An 18,692-nucleotide genomic window follows, 5' to 3' on the forward strand; every position below is an offset into this window, starting at 1 on the left:
AATAACACATCCTTGGTTAGAGAGAGCAATATCTATGTAAACCACAACAAAAAGTTGCATATATTTTTATATGACATAAACAAAATGAACTCTCAATATATCTCGACTTGTATCATAATTGTTAAACCTTGTCGATGCATCCATCTAAGTTAACACAATACAGACAAGATACATTTCTATTCTAAACAATTCATTTACATTTCAAAAGTTGTACATGTAATCCTTTTGGAATAAAACATCCGTGATTACATTCAATGACAAAATTTGTAAACAGTTATCTTCATAAATTACTACAGGTCAAACATACTCTGCAGTAAAATGAAAATACACACAACTAAATATAGCACACTGTCAATAAATATATCAACAGAATGCATAAGAAAATTACAGATTAGGTGGCGGTCTTATTTCAATTGCGCGTCTGGCTTTGTTGTTAAGTGCAGACCACGGAACCCAAACTGCATTGTCTGCCGGTTCACCAACGATTTGAATTAAATAATTTGAATCGCGTTTTCCTAAAACACGTTTTATTTTATGATAACCGTCTGATTCACTCGAAATGGAAAAGTTTGGAAGTTCGTTTGGATTCACATGATCGTCGTCTCTAAATCTTATGGGTTTTCTTCTTGCTCTGTCTGACTTACGAACTTCAGTGAGCGATGGTTGATGTTGTTTTTCTGTTTGTGTTTCTATCGATTTATAGGTTTTTGGTTTGGCGCAATTTGAAACTGTGAAAAAATTGGTTGGTGTAGGTTCCCGTATAAACGCAGTTTTGAGTCTATCCCGGTGTACAGGGTTTAGGAGCTTGTTAGTCGCCGGGTCACGCAGTACCACCATGTGCGGACTTGACAATTGTTCAACAACATACGGACCACTGAATCGATTTTGTAGTTTTTGTCCTTCTCCTGATGTTTCGGTTTGTAGGTATACATAACTTCTTTCTTGGATATTAAGTTCTTTGGATGTTTTATTTGCCGATGTTACCATTTTTTCTGCTTTGTATTCCACATTTTCCTTTGCAATTTTTCTAATAACATTAAGTTTCTCTGTGTGTTCTTTCATGTAGGTTTGTATACCTTTGTTCATTGTTTCAAAATTTCTAATGGGATTTGTTAAGGGAAATTTTGGTCGCTGTCCATAAATGATTTCATAAGATGAAAATCCTGAACTGGAGTTCGCAGACGTGTTCATTGCAAACACCACAGCTGGCAGGAATTTATTCCAGGATTTTCTATCATTTGAAATATATGGTGTTAATTTTTCAGCTAATGTTGAATGCGTTCGTTCGCATGCCCCAAGACAATGATGAACAAAGCTTGGCGTAAACTCCTGAGTGACATGGAGAGTTTTACACAGTTCCCTGGTAATTTCTGCGATGAATTCACTGCCTTGGTCACTAATAAGTGTATTACACACACCAAAATATGTAAACAATTTAAACAGTGCATTAGATACCGTTAACGCATCTTTGTTTCTAATTGGTGTTGCAAACAAATACTTTGAAAACAAATCCACAGCTGTGAAAATGTAAGAATCGCCATCCGATGTCGGGGGTAAGCGCCCATATAAATCAATCTCCCAGACTTCAAAGGGTTCTGATGGCATTCGAAATGCTGTTATGTTAGATTTTGTAGCATCTTGTGTCATTTTTCGTTTTTGACAAAAGTCGCATGATTTGACATATTCATACACAAGTGTGGCCAATTTTGGACAGTAGAAATGTTCTTTTATTTTGTCCAATGTGTCCTGAATTCCTCCGTATCCGCCCATTGGAGAATCGTGGTATATCTCTAGGACTTTTAATACTAAATCATGGGGTAATACCATCTGGTATGGATTTAAAGTTTTTGATCTCTTAGATTTCACGATTTTTGAATGATACAGAATGCCGTCAAAGATTGCAAAGTCTGTATGTTTCAGTAGAATTTCACGGGCTGCTTTTTGAGATTGCGGTAGTTCACCATCTTTCAGATAAGAGATAAGCTGCATAAGGGTTGGATCATTTCTTTGTAATTGGATAATAAAATCCTCAGTCACACCAATTTCATTAATTATCTGCGGACGCGAGCGTGTTGATGTATCCAATTCTAATTCACCACGAACGGGCTGATCGGAACTGACCTCATGAGAAGTGTGCTCATCAGTTACATCAAGATGGTTGTGACCAGTACTGCTGCATTCCCCGCCGTCGGTCGCAATTAAATCATTATCGATATTAGGCGCTAAGTCCTTAATTTGTATAGACGTTTCACGCATGTGTGACTTAATAGGAAAATTTACACCTGCTGTTTTGGGATTATAACAGGGAATTTCTAAATTGTCCTCAGTGTCTGCATCATACACATTTTCAACATTTACAAAATTGCTACAAACAAGATCTTGGCTTAATAAAGACTTGAGGCACTGTCCGTTTGGTAAAGTAATTGACGTTTGTGGTTCCGATACATACGGGAAAAACGGGTCGTCCTCGTCCGGACTTGCTTCCATCACTGACGGAAAATTAGAATTTCTGGACAATGCATCAGGTACCACCATCTGGGCTGCGGGTTTGTACTCGATGGAAAAGTCATAACGTTGTAACAAAGCTAGCCACCGTTCATATATCGCACCGCGTAACTGCTTTTGAAACAAGGGTTTCAAAGCTTGGTGATCACATTCTACTATAAAGTGCTTCCCGCTTAAATATGTTGAACAATCAAGAATAGCGGTAACCATGCCTAAAAGTTCTAATTTTGTCGGTCCATATGAACTTTGCCATTTTGTTAGTCCTTTGGATCCAAATCGTACGACACGGGAAGTACCATCAGGATGTTTTTGGTATAACATGTAGCCTATTCCTTTGCTAGACGTATCTACTGCTAGTCTAAATTCCAAGTCAAAACGCGGAAAGGCCAGCACAGGACTTTGTAGCAATAAACGTTTTAATTCCACAAACGCTGATTGTTGCTCATCAGTCCAATTATATTTTGTATTGGACTTAAGAAGTTTATTCAGCGGGTTAGCAACTGCAGAATAGTTTGGTATAAATTTCCGAAACCAGTTAAAAAGTCCAAGAGTACGGCGCAATTCATTAGTGTTCTTCGGTTCAGGTAACGTTTCAATAGCTTGTAATTTGTCGGATGGGGGACTAATTCCATGTTTGGATACAACATGACCAAGAAACTTACACGAAGATTGGGCGAATACGCACTTTTTAGGATTGATTTTAAGTCCGGCGTTTTTCAAACGTTGAAAAACTTCGTTGAGGTCTTTAATATGTTCTTCAAATGTTGATGAGGCAACAATTGCATCATCAATATAGCACAGTACAGATCGGAAAGTCATTCCACTGAAAACTTTATCCATCAACATTTGAAATGAATTCGGGCTCGTTTTCAGTCCCATCGGTAAGCGTTTGAATTTATAAGTTCCAAAACAGGTGTTAAATGCAGTATACTTTGTTGATTCCGGTGAAATACCCATTTGAAAGAATCCGGAACTAAGATCAATACTACTAATGTAGTTCGGTTTTTTCTCAGAAAAGGATTCTGTGAGTTCTTGTAAATTCGGTATATTGTACCGGAAATCCTGACTTTGCGAGTTTAGGTATCGAAAATCGCAGCAAAATCGGTATGATGTCATACTGTACTCTTTTGTAATAGATTCCGGTTTTTCGACAGGTTTATTTCGCTTTGAAATTAAAACAATGGGACTTGTAATCGGCAAATCTTCGTTTTCATTCACAGGTACGATTATGCCTTGACGTAATAATTCATCCAACTGGTGACGTAACACTTCCCGTTTTTCGGGTGGAAGTCTGTACGGCTTGTGATGTTTAGAGATCGCGTCTGGTTTGAGATGAATTGTGTGTTGAACAATATTCGTGACACCAATATCAGGATTTTCAGCGGTAACAAAACAGTCTTTGTTTGCCCAAAGTGTATTTTGCAACGTTATCTTCTCGTCAGCATGCAATTCAGCATTAACGGTAAAATTTGTCATAAATTTTTCTAAACTTTCAGATGACTCGCCACCAGTATTATTAACACATACATTTGCACACATGTTTAAGGCATCATTTTCAGACAGGTTGGAGATAACATGATCATTCAAAGGCTCAAAATAAGCAATAACATTGTTTCTACCTATATTTACATTCTTGTCAGAAACATTCAAAACTTTGACTGGCATAGTATGCCCTATATCTACTAAAGCAACTGACTTAGCTACCATCAAACCTCTATTCATCATAGCTTCACTGGGTAAACATACACCAGTTAAACCAATACTAACATGTTTTGGTATTTTTGCTTCGACAATCATGCTTGAATGCGGAGGTAATGTTACAAAATTTGCATTCCTTACCTTAATATGCGAGTAAGAATCCATATATACAGACATTGATTTAAAATCTAACACAATCCCTAATGACATTAAAAACTGAGTTCCAAGAATAATTGGATGAGATAATTCCTGAAGCACAAACACTGGAATCACTGAATTGGATTCCCTATCGGGTAACTGCATATGAATTCTGGTAGTACCTAAAATATTAACGTACTGGCCATTTGCTAATTTGACTTGAGGATTTTCAGAGGGTGAGAGAGCACTTTTTGATTTTGAGCCCAAACTTTGGTAAAATTTTGATGAAATGATATTGATTGTACTACCCGAATCCAAAAGTGCAGAAACTGAATTAGAACCAAAACGTACAGGTAAATACACAAGTTTTCCTTGCTGAGAAATGTCACACTTATCGGCACCATTTGACACGTAATTCTTGGAGCCCAAGACAGATGCCGCATTTATCCCGGGCGCTGTGCGTTTTTTGGTTCGGAATTACGGACTGTTTTCTTTGTAGCGAACAGACGACATTCCGCGGCGGTATGTCCGGTCTGGAAACAGATCTGGCACTTTGCTTGAGACTTTGGGGAACCGTGCCCGGTCCAATTACAGCTTCGTTTCAAGTGGCCTGCTCCCCCACACGCGTGGCAGGTAGGCAAATCCCGGTCACGTCCAGTCCGCGGTCTAGAAGTTGGTGCCTCTAATTTTTCTAGACGGTGACTGATGTCGCGCAACATGCTAAAGAGGTGTTGATTATGGCCCTGGTTGATGTTCGACTCTGCTGGCTGTACGGCTGCGACCATTGGTGCTGTGGCGGAAAGGGATCTATATCCATAGGCCTCGCCTAACTTGGCTTGTTGCAAAGCATCCTTGAAAGATTTAACGGACGCTGTTCGTACGAAAAATGCCAACTGATCAGGTAGTTCGTTGACGAATTTTGTGATTAAATCTCTTTCGGGTTTTTGCAGGCGGGAACCCTTTTCCATTATCTTACTGTGAAAATCTTCCAAGGGTTGTGAAGATGCCAACCTCAGCGCTTCGAAAACTGCACTCTCTGCAACCATATCAGGGTCAAACATTCCCTGTTTTGCATACTGCTCTGTAAACGCATTTTTTAAGGTAAACCATGTGCGTTTTACAGGGATCTCTAACGAATTAAACCAAATCAATGCCGGTCCAGATAGATGGAGATGGAAAGCTGCAACACGTCTATCATCAGTTGTAAGATTTTGGTATATACAAAATGATTCGAATTCCATAAGAAAGTTTTTGCCATTTTCGGAACTAAATCCACTGAATTTTTTCAAAGATACTTTGTCCGAAATTGATGAAACATTGTTTCCTCGTGAATAATTTAGTGAACTTCGAGGATTGAAGACAGGAGTGTCATCTAGCCCTGCTTCCATATTGATAACAGTTGGAGGTGTACTAAAATCACTGTTTAGTCCTCGTACAGGCGTAAACATTGTTTTGTTTTTTTTAACTCAATAAATTAACGCAAAAATAGTCCAAAAGAAGCACAATACGAATTTAGATTCTCCACCATGTTGTGATTACGTAATATTGGTTACGTAATGTAACGTAAATAAAAATATCCAGTTTTAAAATTTAGAATTTATTAAAGTTCAAAATCACAATTCAAGAAACATCATTTTAAAAAGAAATCCAAAGTGAGAGTGTATAATAATTATCAATCCCGCATGTCTCATCTTTGACAACTCCTCCCCTTTTTCTATAAAGGACCAATGAAATAACTCCAAGATGGAACCAAAATTTGGGGAACGCTCAAAGACATAAATTCTCAAAACAGGATACAGGAGGGAATTACTATAATAAATTCAAAGACACGCAAGTCTTAAGATCTGACCATCAATCAGATAAACGAAAATAAACAAATGGCAATAAACAGGGGATCACTGTGAGAAATGGATAAGGGAGAGGAGGGAGATGTCAACATGAGAGATCACAAACAGATGCGGCAATGTATTTCTAAAATGATCAAACAAATTAAATTTCAAACATAAAATACCACTCGGTCTACAAAAGGAAATTAATTCAATATGAATGAAATATATAAAAATGTTGTCTTTATCAATAAAATATACGTATGTATATAACATTATTTCTGGCAAACCCTATTTCATATACTTCCCAGTGTAAGTGCATGCATTTCCAGGTTAAAAGAAAGAACAAACCCCAATTAAGATACCTAAAGACACCCCCCACACCTTCCCCTTAGTGTGCTAATTACCCCTTAAAATTGGTTTTCATCCTCCTCCTCCCTCCCTAGGAATTCCCCCCCCCCCCCCCCTATTACTTCTACTGGTCTGCATGGGTTTGATCCCTAATGATGAATACATCCCTGAATGTTGAACTTATTTTATAGACAATGTCATATTAGACTGATTTTTTTGCAAATTGAAAAACCAAAACTTTATGATTGCAACATGTCATATAACCTGGAATTAATATAGCAAATGGTATAATATATATTACATAAGTAAATAAGGTTTATCCCTTTCCATTTTTGGATTTATTATATGATTTACTGATTTTATTAATTGTCTTGGTTTTTATATGAGGATATTAAATTTAATAATTAAACTAAAATATGAATTATACATGTTATATGGCAGCAATTTTTTTAAAAAAAAGTTTCAGTTTGATATGAATACAAATCATAACTGCCATGAATCCATATTTTTGTGAAAATTATACTAAATGAAAATGGATCAGTAAACTTTCATTAAGTTATAATAAGTGCAGTTGATTAACAGCAGAAATGATCATAAAACTGTAACAGTTATTTTAAGTAATTACAATTTATGAAATGCATTTAACTTGGAATAGGGTTTCAATAAACCTCATAGACCCCTTTACTGTAAGAGTGGTACTGCTCTCTTGCAGGTAAATATGATCAATTATGGTGAAGTTTAAGTACTTGTGATGTTCATGCAGACCAGTTCGAATACCGGGGCGAGATAGCTCAGTTGGTAGAGCACCTGACTAGAGAATCAGGAGGCCTGTGTTCGAATCACGACCATCATTATTTCTCCCATCCTGTTACATTTGGTGCCGTGACCAACCCCTGGAACTGACAGGTTAACTCCTGCCAGGGGAAGAGTCTGGGTTGATCTTCAAGGGCGAAGATCATTTAAGGGGGGAGGAATGTGATGGTCAGACCTGTTCGAATACCAGTGCCAGATAGCTCAGTTGGTAGAGCACCTGCCTAGAGATTCAGGGGGCGTGGTTTAATGGTACGTCATGTTTCACCCAATAAAGTCATTTTGCCCTGCAAAAGAGCAGTCATCACAGTTACCGTGAAGGGGTCTATGACCCTAGCACAAGTGTTTGTTTCTGTTACAGTAAAAAAAATAATTTTGAAATTAAGTTGACATATAGACAAACAAAGTTATCATAGAAAACAAAATGAGAAAAAACCCATGTTTGCTCTGTTGCTTCTTCTGTCCAAAAGTTATATTTGAATAATATTAAATACATCTAGTACATGCGGAAAATCACCTCATCCTTCAGTTAACATGTAGAAATGTAAATGTATCTTTGACTGTAAAAATAACATCTACTTTGAAAATTATTTTCAAAATGAACAAAAAATATATACTGGTATATTTGGAATATTTATTTAATATACATGTAGAAAAACATAGGTAAAACATTTTTCCATGAAATTCTATTATCACCATGCAGCTATCCAGCTGTATATTAATCTTATTTTACTTAAAAGCATACATCACACTGGTAGCTATACATGTAGGTCTTATTGCTTTAGCATGGTTGACAAGAGAGTAGAAACACCATATAGCTATAAGTATATATATTAGATATTCACTAAAAATTTTCATGGAATCAAGAAATATCATATGCCGGATGGAATGTCTCTTTGTCTGTGGCTATGTATAAATATATATATGTAAAATGCTACAAATCTAAAGGTCAATTTTTAGTTTCTATGACAATTGTTTTCAAATGTGTGTGAGAATTGACTCGAGGAAATTGCCATAGGTTTTATGATCCTATATGTGAAAGGTTTTTAACATCTAGCTGCACTAAAGTTCATGAAAATCAAAAGATAGGGGGAGGGTATACATGTAAGGGTATTTCTATGTGATGTTATGCTTTTATCATCATGATAATATCATGAAGATACCAGGTACTTGTAGTATTGAATAATTAAGGTTTCTTATTAGAGGAGACTGAAGAGCAATTGACTTCTTAATGATTATTTTAAATAGTAAAAATGTTTTACTGCAGGAAATTTAAACCCCATGAATCTGTGCATGTTTATACTTATAGAAAGATGATTAAGTGAAGTGGAGATAGTGGGATCACTTAAATGGTTATATTTTTTCTTAAACCTCAATGGAAATGGCATTATGGGGTTTACTTTTTTTTTTAGAACTGCATATTCTTTCTTATTATAATACAAAACTCTTTTTTATAGAAAGTTAGTGTAAGTGAAAGGTAGCAAGGGACTGTTTTAGATTATTTGTACTGTCAATTATTTGGTGAAATGGAGAATTGCTCTACTTTCAGGCTTATGTTGTGTTGCAAAAAGTCATAAAATAGTTTTTAATGATTAGCATTAGTTAGAGAGATGTCTCCTATTGAAATTGGTATGTGATATGTAGGTCCTTAATGACTTATATTAGGTTCATTATGATCCAAAGTACCGGTAAACTTTTAATTGATCATCTTGCAGCTATGACTGTTGTGTTGACTTTAGACAAGGGGTAAAATATAACATGAAACATTTTATTCGAAGGGGAATAGTCAATGTGTTTACATCGTTTAAATGTACAGAATTCTTGCATGATGTAACTGATTGTAATAAAAATGGCTTTTGAATTAAAAGTGGTCATAATTAATCTTAAAAGCAATTTACAGAAACTGTTATTACACGGTACAAGGTGATTGGTTCAGCCGGGAATGGGGATGTTACTAAAACAGAATTAACTTTTTTATTTTTAAATGAAATAAGATTAAATTTGAAAATTTCGACTTAAAATTGCACAACCTAAGCATTCTGATTATAAAGTGTTTTTGTGAGAAATAAACTCTTAGACTTAATGTCAAAGATGGCAGTGGATATATTTATAGTTTTGTCTGAAAGACCTGTCTAATTTATGAAAAAGGAGGGGGGAAACCAGACATTTGAATGGTTATTTTAGGAGTACAGTCAGAATAATTATTGCAATCATTTGTTTGGGAGTGGAGCACATGTCCATTGTTCATATAATGACACTTTAATATTGCATGGTTGTTTATTTTATCGAATAGATTAAGAAAATGCTACTGTAACAATGTTGCCAAAATTTTCACTTTTTGATTTTTGCTTGAAAAAGAGGATGTATGGGTCCCCCCAATAATTGATAATTTTTTGCATGGGTAGACAATATCCCAAGTACAGTTGCTTCCAGCAGTTACTTGGGGCTTGTGCATGCTGGCCAGTAAGAAAGGTAAAATTTTTAGAGAACAAATTGAGATTGGGCTCCTCTAGTTAGTGTTTACCTTTGCATGCAGAACAATTTTAACAACCCCGCCCCGACCCACATGTAAGAAATACACTATATCCACTACATGTATATATCTAATTGACATATTTCTTTAATCGACAAAAAAACCTGTCTCAGTTGTATTTAGAAAATTAACATAGATTGTATCTCAGTATGCATGTATGTGATAAAATTATACATGTATTTAAAAAGTTTAACTAGTTCTACATATATAGTTACATGTAGATTGCGGCAGACAACCCTTATTCTTGAATATATATTATGAGGTGTAATAAGGTATCGAATACAACTGATAACTGATCAAGAACTTCTAATACCGGTAGTGCATTGGCAGCTCATTTTCCCTGATTGTCAATATAAATATTAATTAGAGCAAATAATTGTTATCTCAATCTTCATGTTTAAAAAAATATTAGAACCTTAAATTGATCTTCACTAATACAAAAAGATTGATAAGAAAATTAGCCACTTAGTCATTGAATGTATTTTTCTCCTCCTTGACATTTACATGTATGTTTACTTAATGGATAAAACAATGCAGTCATAATTTGAATTTCATTATCAAAAAATCCTGCTGGTATGATTCCATAATATCAATTTTATAAATCTGAGTGACAAGTACGAGCTATTCGGTTGAATATAAAATTGTATTTTGATATTACATGTACATCTACATGTACAATCCAAATTCGCCATTAGGTTACTGATTATCTGGCATAGTAGCATATGGCAGTGTTTGTTTTATTGCAAAAATTATGTGTTAATTATGATCAACAATTTTGTGTGACCCAAATAAGACTTATCATCTGAGCACTCAAAGAATACCAGAGATACATGCAAATTACATGTAGTTATTTATAGCTGACCGAGTTTATAGACTTTTGAAATTTTAACTTGTTTAGTTTAAGTTATGCATTCCCAATAGGATAACATATTAATGTATCAAGTTACAGAGCTTGATTAATAATGAGATTATGAAAATAGCAATAATTTTAAGAAATAACCTCATTACTACAAAATAATGCATTGTATGATAGCATATATCAAAGACTGAACTGGACATTTTTCTAGGAGATTCAAGAAATGCACAATGGGTTTGCGTATTTTTAGAAACACTTCATTGAAGAAACAATGTAATTTGTTTGCATATCGGGATAATTTTTTCAGGATGTATAAAATTGAATTAAATTGATTGAGGCCAGGATGATATTGATATAAATGAAACTTGACATCCATGTAAATACATGTATGTACCCAGAATATGTACATGTATAGATACATTGTACATTCAATTAGAGATTTAATAGTCTAATATTCTAATACTGTAAGATTTTCTATCATTGAAAACCTAGGTGAAATTAATCTGCAAAATTTGGTGTTTGTACATATATTATGTCTAAATAAGAGTATGAAAGTTAAAAAAAATTCCAGAAATCCTTCCCAAATTAAGGAAAATGCAGCATGTATGTTTTAACAATTTTACATTTGTCTTCTAATATTGTGTTTGAATGAATAATTTAATTTCTAGAATGTAGCCTGGTGTGTTTTTGTAACTGAGAAGATGAGAGTGCTGGGCTGGCCTGAGATGAACCAAGGAGACACACTGTGTATACCTCATTAGCACCTATTGTTCTTTCACAGACCTTGCAATTAACTTAGAAATCTTATGTGTCTTTGTAATGGGCACATTCTGTGTATACCTATTGACCACCCTATTGTTCTCCTAATGCTACAATCAACAGAGCAATTAAAGCACTATATACACACGACATATGAGAACTTGAGAATTTGTAAGAAATTACAAACCAAAGGGAAATTCTGAATGAATGAAATTAAAAAGTTTTTATAAGAATTTATAAAATAAAAATGAAAACATTATCTATAATCGGAATTAAATTTTAACATACATTGAAATAAAACACTTAATAATAATAAACAAAGAGACTCCTTAGAAGGTGAAATTTCCTTTGTGGTTCGATCATTAAATTAAATTTAATGATCGAACCACAAAATGTCCTATCTTATTCCAAAAAACTTGATAGAATTCTGTTGTAAATCCATCACTGCCTGGACTCTTATTATTTGCCATATTTTTTATATGGGTACATGCAAAGTTCGGGAACTATGTCAAACAGAAACAAGGAATAAATACCCGTATCCCAAAAGATGGTATTTTAACAAGTGGAGACCAATAACACTTCTAAACATTGCTTATAAAATAAGATATGAGTGTAATGCTCAGAGAATTAAAAATATGCTTGATATAATTAGTAGTCCCGATCAAACAGGTTTCATTCCAGGAAGATATATTGGTGAAAATACTAAGCTGATATATGATCTTATGCAACATATGGGTGGGGGGGGGGGACATTTCTGGTGTATTATTCATAATTGATTTTAAAAAAAAAAAGCATTTGATACTTCACATGGAAATTTATTCACAAATATTAAGATTTTTTCAACTTTGGAGCATCCATTCAATCTTAGATATCTACTTGTCAATGTAATATAGAATCATCAGTCACACAAGCTGGAAACCTTTCAAAATTTTTCAAACATAGCAGAGGATTTCACCAAGGCGACCCAATCTCCCCCTATTCATTCCTACTGTGTGCAGATATTTTGGCATATAAGATTAAAATAACTTTTATATTCGGGCTACACCCTGAGCCTATTTCTATAGACATTTATTCTATCTTCTTGATTATGAAATCCCATATCTATTGGAAAAGGTGTCTTAAGGAAATACTATCAATTCATGAATTAATAATAGATATTGAAAGACATATATCGACTCTAAAATATATTGCTACAAAACATTGCAGATTAGATGATTTCTATAAGAGATGGGAAACTTGGCTTTTTCTTCTTTCTTTTTAATAGACTTACTCAAATTTGACTGTATAATAGAGATTATATAAAGCTGTCAACCAACTACTAACTCATGTTCAACAACTACTCTCTCTCTCTCTCTCTCTCTCTCTCTCTCTCTCTCTCTCTCTCTGTCTCTCTCTCTCTCTCTCAAGGAACAATTTGGATTTGAAGTAAACATACTTAAAAGCTGTTGTGATCACTTTATTTTATACAAATGTATTGGATTGTTCAACTTTAGATTAAAAAAAAAAGAAAAAATAGTCTAATAATGTAAAATTTTCTATCACTGAAAAGTGGACCTAGGTGAAATTAATCTGCAAAATTTGGTGTTTGTACGTTACGGCTAAATAAGAATATAAGAGTTAAAAAAAAATCCATAAACCCTTCCCAAATTAAGGAAAATGCAGCATGTGTGTTTTAATAATTTTACATTTGTCTTCTAATATTGTTTGAATGAATAATTTAATTAGAATGTAGCTCTGGGTGTTTTTCTAACTTAGATTCTTTCACAGACCTTGCAATTAACTAAGAATTCTTACCTGTCTTTGTAACGGGTACGTTCTGTGTATACCAATTAACCACCCTATTGTTCAACGGAGCAAAGGTACATACACACGACACGTGAGAGCAGGTGTCCGATCGAGCTGTGCACGTGTAAGCAGGAACAAAGTAATGGACAGGGGGCTGCAATTAATCTGGATGTCAACTTGGGGGCCGGGTGGGGGGGGGTCTATTTCTGTAGCAAAGATTTTTATTATAATTGAGTTATCATAGAGCCCACCCACCCCCACCCCCACCCCTCCCACACACACTCTTTTGGGGGAGAATATTAAAAATTGGAAAACAAGATGTTAAGAGAGGAAAATAAAGTTAAAGGTAGATTACACGCTATCACCCCCCCCCCCCCCCCACACACACACGCATTTTATAATCGATGTTAAAATATATGCAACTTGGACCTTTTCATAAAACAGTGCATTTTGAACACACTTAAACGGCTCTGATCAGGATGTATATCGCTACCGGATCGGGGGGTTGGGATTAAAGGCAATGGGTTGGGACGTAGATTTAAATTTTAAAATAAAACTGTACTGGGTACATGTATGCGCTTGAAATTAATCCCTGGGTATTCATTTAGTTGAACTCCTTTTGGTCGCCCTTATTTTCTAGGGACTTTTATCAGAGCAATAATTGAATGGTTAAACGATATGTTATGTTAACCATCTATTTAATGACCTTCGTCGGATTTTTTCTGCAAAGATGTATCACTGTTGACCAGTTTATTGCAGCGGCAATGATTGCAGCGATCTGTGTTCAATTGAGCACTGAACACTGGTGAAGTGTTTCTGGCGTGTGATCACAATTAACAGGGCATTAATTAGATAAAAGTAAAGAAAATACGTTCACTAGCTTTTATGATTTATAAAAAGATGCAGGCCATTTCCAATTATCGGAGAATATTACTGTAACAATGAATAAGCATATCAAACATTGTGCATTGTACTGAAAGTTAGTGTAGTAAAAATATCTTTATACATCTTAAACAACTTAATACAATTATCAGTAATGAATTATTTCTGCATTCTAATATCAATACTGGAAGGATAAATATAACAATCAGTATATTTCAAAGTTTTTTCGGCAAGAATTAGACGTTCTGGATGTGCAACAGAGACTAATAAGTAAATGATCATACATTAATATAAACTAATTAAATTAAATGTCGTAAAATGGAAACAAAGATCAAGTACAATGATTTTGCATTGGTTCTGATAGTAGTAAATATGTAACAATGATATAACATTAAATGTAAAAATCATTGGACACGTCGTAGAATATATCATTATTTCGAGTCAAATTAGGTTTAATCTCGACCCCCCCCCCCCCCCCGCTGTTATCGATAAAATTTGCCGCACGGGTATGAATACCTTCCGACGCCCAGGGTAATTAAATAAACGATTATTGAATACTAAATCATATCTGATGAGTATAAAAATAGGTAATGAGATTTTAAAATATCTTAGTTAAAAAAACACCATTTATTTATCATTTTTCCGTAATCAGTTAATGACCCTTTTTGATATCGTTTAAATATTTAATTACATCAGAAGAAATTAATGAGCGCCGTGGCGCATATGGTAGCGCATTGGCCTTCAGACCCAAGGGTCGTGGGTTCGGATCTCACGGCCGGCAATGATTTTTCTCCAAATTTTCTTTCAGTAAAATGCCACAAAAATTAAAATAATATCAATCCAGTAACAGTTCCTTCTCGGCTCGATACAAATTTGACAACATAAAATCAAGCATGCATTGATATATTTAGTATACACAGCGTTCCGATGATATGTATACACATGTGTTGAAATATAGACAGTGAATACAATTCAATTCAATTTCAATTCAATTTATTCTCTCAAACCATTATCATACAATGGTACATGAGGTACAATAACATATTTACATTAAATTGTGATGTCAAGGGTCTAATACATTATATATAAATTATAATACAACATAGTATTACATGTGTTAGTAAGCATAAGTAAGTAAGAGAAAAAAAAAATAGTAATAATACAAAAAGTGGTAGAAAAAAAAAAAAAAATAGATCATCATATAAAAATTTAATACAATGTTTCATTGGTGTTCAATACGCGGAGAGTAATAATAATAATAAATGCTAATATAGTTTAGGCTGGACAGCAGAATTGCTCTTGGATATTCAATATAAAAGAGCTTAATTTTTTCAATGTTTTGATGTTCGTTGTCATCAGCAGTTCCCTAAATTTTAATGTACTTGGTTTTTGAAAATACTTGGTACATAGAAATTGCTTACGTAAAGTTAAAAAAAATTTACATTCAAGAATAAAATGGTATTCGTCCGCTAATTTACCACTATTACAGAGTGTGCAGCTTCTGTCATTTACAGGAATTCCATACCATCTACCGGTTTCAATCGGTAAACGGTGATTTGCTGTTCTGAATTTAATAAGTGGTTTCCAAAATTTTTTAGTAAGAATGCCTAAGTATTTTTCAAAACCAAACTTTTGTTTATAAATTTTATATATTTGACCTTTAGATGAATTATCTATATCTTTTGCCCATTTCTGAATGAACTGGTCCTGCAATCTTTGTTTGATGGCGGCAGAAATCCACTTATCATTAACTATTGCAGTACATTGTTCTGTCCAGATATTAGAGAACCCACATGAGTCTAAAATATGTCGTATAAAATCAGTCCATGGATTTACACAGTCATTATTATACATATATTGGTTTGCTAAATATTTGTAAACAGTAAACACAATCTTATTGTCTTGACCTTGGATCATTTTTGTCCAATAAGAAATCATTCGAGAATATACAGTTACGTATAAAGGATAACGACCTGATTCACCGTAGACCATATACGATGGAGTACTACTTTTCATACATAGAATATATTTTAAAAATTTCAAATGGATTTTTTCAATAATATCTATATTCTCGTAACCCCAGATTTCACAAGCATAGAGCAAAACCGGCACTACTACTTTATCAAACAAATCAAACTGTTGTTCCATGGGTAGATTAAAAAGTCTTATTTTTCTTATAATACTATACATAGCTTTCTGTGCTTGCTCAACCAAGTGTTTTTTTGCTTTACAAAAAGATCCACTTCTGGAAAATACAGTACCCAAATATTTGAATTCACTCACAATTTCAACAACGTTATTATTATAATAAAAAATGTTTTTTGGCTTAGGGCCTTTTGAAAAAACTAATATCTTTGTTTTTTCTACATTGACATTTAGTTTCCATTGGGAACAGTACACATGGAATTCATCTAGTGCTTTCTGGAGATCATCAGCGGTCTCAGACATAATAACCGTATCGTCTGCATAAAATAATAGGCAAAGTTTCAAGTATAACATCAACTCATCTTCAATGGAAGAACTAATACTTTGTAACCCAACAATATTTTTATCTAATAAAAAATCTTCTAAGTCATTAATATACAATGAAAATAAAAAAGGAGATAAATTTTCTCCTTGACGCACACCTATATTACAACAGAAAAAATCAGATGACATACCGTTCATACATATCTTAGATTTTATTCCTTTGTACATATTTCGTATAAAAGCATAACATTTCCCCCCTATTCCATTATCTAATAGTTTATACCATAGACCATTTCTCCAGACGGTATCAAATGCTTGTTTAAAGTCAACAAAAGCACAGAATAATTTTTTCTTTCTACATAGTAAGGTATTTGATAAAAATTGAAGAGTTAGAATATGGTCCAGAGTTGAATGATTTTTCCTAAAACCTGCCTGACTGCTAGTAATGAGGTTGATTTCAGATGCATACGTATCTAAACGCTTGCTCAAAATGCATGTAAATAATTTTCCGAGGCAACTAAGCAATGTTATCGGTCTATAATTTTCTGGCTGGGTGGGGTCGCCCTTATTCTTAAATATAGGTTTAATAATTCCTATCAACCACTCGTCTGGTACATAACCTCTATCGTAAATTAGATTAAATAGTTTCCTATAAACTGGTAAAAATATTGTAACTGTTGTAAAAATGTGTTCATTAATCACTAGATCATGTCCTGGTGATTTATTGTTTTTAAGTTTCTTAACCGCTTCTAAAATTTCTTCGTCGCTAATAGGGAGGTTCAGAAAGTCATATGTATCCGTAACGGCCACTTCTGGTAAATTTTCATTATTGTTATCGACTTCACACTCATTCATACCTTTCAGAAACTCGAACATATCATTAATATCTACAGCACTCGAGTTGTTTTTACTACCTGCATTAAGGATTTTCCAATAATCTTTTGGATTATTGGAATGCAAGTTCACTAATTTTTTTGTTAGCTCCGACTTATGGTTTTTAATACACTTATCCATTATGTTTTTATAATTTTTGTTCGCTGATTTTAGAGTTTCTTTGTTTTCGGCAGATTTACATTTAGAATAGTTCTTTGTGGCTGAGTGGAACTTTTTTCGTGCGGATCTACATTCCTGATTAAACCATGGTTTATTGCATCTTACATGTTTGGAATGTGGATAAACGACACCAAATGTTTCCTTAGCAGCGTTAGAGAAAACATTACAAATATCACTAGTTATATCAGAAATATTGTCTTGATTGAAATCACGCGTTCCTCTGGCTAGGTCATCTAAATTGAGGTCAATATCATTGACGGCCGCGGTATTAATGTTATGGCAAAAGTCCTTAGCTTTATCCTGTGACCATAATTTTACGCTTGGCTGAGTTTTACCTGTGATATCATTCAACGGTGTTTGTGTGTTATTACAACTTGAAACAGTAAAAGAAATTGGATTGTGAACATCAGAATATAAATTATTAAATTCTACAATATCAAAATCCTTGAAAAAAGCAAACATGTGTACACTAGATAAAACGTAGTCGACCGTGCTACTGCTCTTACATGTAGTACCACCTGTATACTTATCATTGCCTATACGGCTGTTTACAATATAGAGTTCATTATTTTTGCAAAAATCTATAAGCTTATATCCAAAATTGTTTACGTGAAAATCTTGCACTTTTCGTTCCAGTGGTATTTTCAGCATTTGAAAAGCTTGTGAGCGGACTGCTATATCAGTATTATAAATATCTTCACACATATTTAATTGCGTTAAAAAATCATCAGATATAACATAATCATGTAAACAACCAACACGTGCATTAAAATCACCGAGTAAACATACATACTTAGAATCTTTTGCAATATTGATAAGCTCCTGTTCTAATTCAATAAAACAGTCAGGTGAAGAAAATCTACTACATTCAGGGGGGATATAAACGATTCCACACAATAGATCCTCGTCATAGTTTAACAGTTGTTTGCTAACTTTGAACCATAAGACATTTTTGCAATCAGTTTTCATGATTTTGACATGCTTGGCTAAGTTTTCTTTAACTAATAATATAATTCCACCAGATCTA

Source organism: Magallana gigas, chromosome 9 (genome assembly GCF_963853765.1).
Source record: "Magallana gigas chromosome 9, xbMagGiga1.1, whole genome shotgun sequence".
In the NCBI taxonomy this organism is placed as follows: Eukaryota; Metazoa; Mollusca; class Bivalvia; order Ostreida; family Ostreidae; genus Magallana; species Magallana gigas.